Genomic DNA, 6,524 nt, shown 5'->3' with positions numbered 1-6,524 from the left:
TGGTGACTGCGTCAGTCTTTCTCGTAACAGCTCCGGGGCTGCTCGCTGCGCCCCTCTGTTCTGCTCGGCTCTTCCGCGCAGCATGTCCCTGGGCCAGGCCCTGCGCCTGCAGCCTGCTTCGGAGCCGCAGCTCCCAGCGCCTTACTCCGGCCGGGCCAGCAGCAAAACACGAAAAGAAAATGTCCGCGCCCTAGGCCGCGCGGCGTCCCCAGCTCTTTGCTCGTCGGCTGTGGGACTTCGGCGTTTCCTATTGGTCAGAAGCCTGCTAAGAAGAGAAGGGGTGGAAACCACAGGCAACGCCTTTGTTGGTAAAGTAAGGTCCTTACGCATAGCATTCGCAACAGCAGCGATGGCCGAGTGGTTAAGGCGTTGGACTTGAAATCCAATGGGGTCTCCCCGCGCAGGTTCGAACCCTGCTCGCTGCGGTGTGCTGGGAATCAAAATTTTCTTTTAAAAAACTGCTTTCCCATAGCTCCTCAGGGAAATGGCAACTTAAGAGTTTAGCCACAGCCGCTGCCTAAACTTCTCCACCCGCTTCCTGCCCTTAAGGGCGTTACAAATATTAAACTGACCCCATTCCCCCCCCATCACATTTCCGCCCATGCAATCTGATGGGACACGGAAGTGCTGCGATGCTGGAACAAAGCCCTTTGTACCATCCTGGGGTCGCTGGAACCCCCCTCCCCCGCGCACTCCAGAGCCGACTTTTCGGGGCACGTTGCGCTGTGGGCGGCAAGGCGGAGGCTGCGACCCCCCCCCCGTGGGACCACGAGTCTGGGTGCGGAGGGCGCCCGCTGTGCCAGCGCGCAGTAAAATCGGTGCCACTGCTTAGTAGCATGGGGTGCCCCCCGTTCTTTACCCTGCCGCCTTTCCTATAGTTTCTATGTGAAACACGCACACGAGGCTTTCTGAACGCCGCGGACTCCGTGTTAACAGCACCATAGCCCTGCAGCAAGCAAACGAGCGCAGGCTTAGGGTCGGGTTCAAATTAGCAGCGGCTTCATTGGGTTTGGGTACTAACTGTGCATGAATTCTAGTTGTGTACGCCTTCTAGAGAATGGGAATGGGTAGCCTGTTAACCGGTGGAGGCTGGCTAGCAGACCAGGGCCGCCCGGAGGATTCAGGGGATCTGGGGCAAAGCAATTTCGGGGGCCCCTTCCTGGCACTCCCTGTCTCAGACTTCAGACATTCTCGTGGGGACCCCTGCAGGGCCCGGGGCAAATTGCCCCACTCCCACTCCCCCCCCAGCGGACCTGTAGTAGACTTTGAGTGCTCCAGCCCCACAGGAGGGCAGTGGAGGGAATTTGGCCCCTGGGCCTTAGATTCCCCACTCCAGCCTTACAAAATAGAGATTCAATGGAGAATTTTGGAGTAGAGCTTTATTTTGGCACAGCTAAATCAATGCTTACAATTTGAAAACTGGAAGAAAATGTTATTGAAACCCGAATTGATTATAGTCCTGTTTTGTTAAAACAGTGAATGACGGAAGTTTATAGGGATGAAGAAAAAAAATACACTTAATGGAATTCCCATTTAAAAAAATGAGAAGTCCTGTGGTACTTTATAGACATAACAGATTTATTGGAGCATAAGCTTTCATGGGCAAAAACCCACTTCCTCAGATGAAGTGAGTATTTGCCCATGAAAGCTTATGCTCCAATAAATCTGTTAGTCTATAAAATGCCACAGGATTTCTATTTGTTCTTGCAGTCAGACTAACATGACGATCCCTCTGATACATTTTAAAAAAATGACTGAAAAAATAATAGATTTTAACAATCCCATTTTTAAAAAGAAATCCAAAATATAAATTAACGTAATAAAATAACACTGTATTTTTTTAAAAAATACACTCCTTTAAATAAAACATGTACATTTTCCTGTTATTAAAAAAAAAGGCTTACTTGAGTTTAAGGACCTGAGCAATGCCAGGTAAATATGCTAGTATAGGTAAATTAATATCCAAACTTGTATCTAGAAGCATGGATGGTAATTTAGTACACAGCAGACATGATAATAGGGCAGCCCAGAAATACCTAAATGATATTTTAAAAATCTACTATATATTTTAGAGAGTTTGTCTGTGTGTCAATCCGTTAATCTGTAAATCCTTTTGTTTAAGAACTCCTCCTAAAAGGTAAGAGGTAGGACCACCACATCTGGTAAGTTATCATAACTTAAAGCAGGGTCAGGGTTTCCCAAGACAATGGGATGTGCATAGAATGCAGTTGTTTCACATCAATCGGAAAGGGGGTGTGTGATAACAGGGACAGTTATACGCATGAATGACCACAGGGGCAACAAGTGCCCCAGCCTTGGGAACAGCTGCTGGCGCCCCGGGCCACAGTGCCACATGGCTCCCACCACTCCAGGCTGCCACTGGGGAGTGGCCGATGACTGGGTCATGCACCCCCACACACACTCTGGGCCGGCACCAATGAAAAGCTGATGGTCAGGATGGTCCCCCCCATCCCAGGGTGGCCCAGAGAAGAAGTGGATAGCATGGCCCCTGCTGTCCTGGGCTGGACCCAGAGAGAGACCAGAAGGTGGCCTGCGTGGAGTGCCTTGACAGACAGTCACCAGGGTCCAGCAGACAGAGTCATGTCCCAGAGGGTCTGTGTGTGAAGTCAGGAGGTAGGGCGTAGGGGAGTGGGTCTCTGGAGCACCTAAGTGGGGGTGCTGGGCCGTGAGGGGACAGGGAAAATTTCTGTGTGTTGCAGTCCTAGGAACTGGGGGTTCTGCGTGGAATGCTGGGCAGTTATGGAGGAGCTGTGGGACACAGGGTATGGGTGGTGGTGTGCAGGACACTGTACAAGATCTGGGGGTGGTGCTGGGCATAGCAGGTCCAGATGGGCTCTGGCCATAGGGAACTGGGAGTCATTTAAAAAATGGAAAATAGGACAAATTACAAAGGATGAATATAAGCAAATATCACAAGGATGTAGAGTCAAGATTAGAAACGCAAATCCACAAAACAAGCTCAATCTAGCTAGAGACATAAAGGGTCACAAGAAAACATTCTACAAATATATTAGAAGCAAGAGGAAGAGCAAGGACAGGGTAGGCTCATTGCTGAATGAACAGGGAGAAACAATAACAGAAAACGAGGAAATGGCAAAGGTGCTAAATGACTTCTTTGTTTCAGTTTTCACCAAGAAGGCTGGTGGTGACTAAATGCTCAAAATAGTGATTACTAGTGGAAATAGGGTAGGTTTAGAAATTAAAATAGGAAAAGACCAGGTGAAAAATTACTTGGAGAAATTAGATGTCTTCAAGTCACTAGGATCTGATGAAATGCATTCTAGAATACTCAAGGAGGAGGATCTGAGCCATTAGCTATCATCTTTGAAAAGTCATGGAAATCAGGCAAGATCCCAGAAGACTGGAAGAGGGCAAATATCATGCCCATCTATGAAAAAGGAAATAAAAACAGCCCAGGAAACCACAGACTAGTCAGCTTAACTTCAGTGCTAGGAGAGATAATGGAGCAAGGAATTAAAGAATTCATCTACAAACATCTAGAAGATAATAAGGTGATAGGTAACAGCCAGCATGGATTTGTAAAGAACAAATCATGTCAAACCAATCTGATAGCTTTCTTTGGTATGATAATGAGTCTTATGAATAAGGGGGAAGTGGTGGATGTGATATACCTAGACTTTAGTAAAGCATTTGATATGGTCTCACATGACCTTCTTATCAATAAACTACAGAAATAAAACCAAGATGGGGCTACTATAAGGTGGGTGCATATCTGTCTGGATAACCATTCATGGAGAGTAGTTATCAATGGTTCACAATCATGCTGGAAGAGCATAACAAGAGGGGTCTGCATGGGTCTGTTTGGGGACCAGTTCTGTTCAATATCGTCATCAACGATTTAGATGATGGCATAGAGAGTATGCTTATTAAGTTTGCAGATGATACCAAGCTGGGAGGGTCTGCATCTACTTTGGAGGATAGGGGCCATTATTCAGAATGATTTGGACAAACTAGAGAAATGGTCTGAGGTAAATAGGATGAAGTTTAATAAGGACAAATGCAAAGTGCTCCACTTAGGAAGGAGCAATCATTTCACACATACAGAATGGGAAGTGACCTTCCAAACCACCAGCCCTGCCCACACTCCACCCCCAGAACACCTGTAATAGGCATTCTGGGGGATGAGTATTGCTGCCCCCAGTGTCTGCCTCCCCATGCTTTGGAGCCAGGGAGTTTGGGGCTGTGTGCTGGCCATCTTCCCCATGCTCTGGGGCCGAAGAGGCTGGGGCACACACCTGCCTTCCCTCCTCACCTCCGCTTGTTGAGGATAGTACACACGTGCGAGGCGTCTTGGCTTCTATGGGGGGCGGGGCCTCAGCAGAAGGGGCAGGGTTGGGGGTGTGGCCGGGGGCTTGCCTCCCCTCGGTCCTGCCTTCACTGACCTCCCATAGAAGTAGGAAGGAGTACTGCAGAAGAAAGCGATCTAGGAGTCAACAGTGTTGACACTTGCAAAAAAAAAAAGGCAAACATGACTCTGGGATGCATTAATAGGAGTGTTATGAGCAAGACACAAGAAATAATTCTTCTGATCTACTCTGAAATGATTAGACATCAGCTGGAATATTGTGTCCAGTTCTGGACACCACATTTCAAGAAAGATGTGGATAAACTGGAGAGGATCCAGAGAAGAGCAACAAAAATGATTAAAGGTCTAGAAAACATGCCCGATGAGGGAAGACTGCAAAAAAGGGGACTGAGAGGGGACATGATAACTGTTTTCAAGTATCTAAAAGGATGTTACTAGGAGGAGGGAGAAAAATATTCTCCTTAACCTCTGATAGTAGAACAAGAAGCAATGGGTTTAAATTGCAGTAAGGGAGGTTTAGGTTGAACATTAGTAAAACTACCTAACTATCAGGGTGGTTAAACACTGGAATAAATTGCCTAGAGAGGTTGTGGAATCTCTATCACTGGAGATATTTAAGAGTAGGTTAGATAGACATCTGTCAGGGATGAACTAGATGGTGCTTGGTCCTGCCATGAGGGCAGGGGACCTGACTTGATGATCCCGTCCAGTTCTAGTATTCTATGATTCTATGATTTAGCACTGATGTCACATTCCCAACTCTACATCATTTTTTTTCTCTTTTTGTCTTTTTCTCTTCAGCATGTAGGGAAGTGAGGGAAGTGAGTGGTAGCTTATGAAAGCTTATGCTCCAGTACCCCTAATACATTTGTTAGTATTTAAAATGCCATCAGATTTCTTGTTGTTATTCCCAGTACTGTTCATCAATAGACTTCCAGTTAACAAAGTAGGGATTCTTGTGATTTAAATACTTATTTCACTACATGTAAAATAGGGTTTGTATTTTAAGCTGTGGTATTGTGTGTTTATAGGTTTACATGTTTGTAGGTTTACATGTTTTAACTATTGAAAACATTAGTGGCACTAGTAACTCTGTTCCCTTGCATAGTAACCTAAATACATTATGTTTGAATATTAGAGTTTTAGTCAATTTAGGAATAATAAGATGTCAATTAAGGGGCCATGTCCAAACAGGATTATAGATTTGCTTCACAACAGAGTCGATCAGGGATAGTTGCTTTTATTAATCTCACTACGTCACTAATATTACAGGGTTAATACTGCCAAATGGTTACACAGCTACCGCAAAGTGACAGATCAATAAGCACAAGCAGAGCAATGCCTAAGAGAGCAACAGAAATGCTTATGTCCCTTCAGTCTGAGGGGAGTCCTGTTCCTGTCACCTTGCACCAGGCTGCAGTGTATGTGGCTTCAGCTTGGAGAATCCAGGGCACCCTCTGAGGTTTAGGTCCCTGGTGAGACTCACCGGGCATGGGACTTCCTACACTAGTTATACTACAGTTATTTACTGGGTGTGCATGTACTGGCTCAATGTCACTTTCAACATTCTCATGATCTGAGACCAAAGTCAAACTTGTTTATTATTTAGTAGTTTCCCAGCTCAAGGCCTGGGTTAAAGCAAGTAAGGGCCAGCTGCTGTTTGCGCTTGCTGGGTCCCAGGCTATATACTTCAAGGATGGAAACTTCCATCTCAGGCCTGATGAGCTGCAGGCTCCACATATGACTTTTTATGTGACATAAGCACTTACTTCTAACTTTCTGGATTTATCAAGGTTAAGACATGGCAAGAATTTGATCCAAATACAGAAGATGAACATCTGTAGATGTATTCATTTTTGCAATGGCTCTGCCTTAATTTTTTTCTGATTCTTAACTTTTTTCTATCGATAAAATCATTTCAGTTATTACATGACTAATATGAATTAACATACTCTTGACATTTTAGGTACATGCACGTTGATTTAATCCCATTTATAGTATAGCTGCTATGATAATTTTAGTTGGCCTTTTACATACTTTGTGATTGGTAATACATTCTTTTTTGCTTTCACCTTGTCTAGAATACTTATATATATCTATACTATGAGATGGTGAAATTGTCAAGGGGTGGCAGTAGAAGTGATACATAACTGGCTATCACCAGCCTGCACTCACC

At 45.2% G+C, this 6,524-nt stretch overlaps 1 non-coding gene across 1 annotated transcript; it reads left to right on the top strand.

Annotated features, from left to right (window-relative positions):
• The first annotated feature begins 343 nt into the window (after positions 1 to 343).
• TRNAS-UGA (transfer RNA serine (anticodon UGA)) lies at positions 344 to 425 on the top strand. The gene has a single exon. It is a non-coding gene; the product is annotated as a tRNA-Ser (tRNA).
• Positions 426 to 6,524: the final 6,099 nt, after the last annotated feature.

The sequence above is a fragment of the Pelodiscus sinensis genome, chromosome 8, assembly GCF_049634645.1.
Source record: "Pelodiscus sinensis isolate JC-2024 chromosome 8, ASM4963464v1, whole genome shotgun sequence".
NCBI classification, from domain to species: domain Eukaryota; kingdom Metazoa; phylum Chordata; order Testudines; family Trionychidae; genus Pelodiscus; species Pelodiscus sinensis.
Note: the sequence above shows the minus strand (reverse complement) of the source record. Positions and strands in the feature narration are given on the sequence as shown.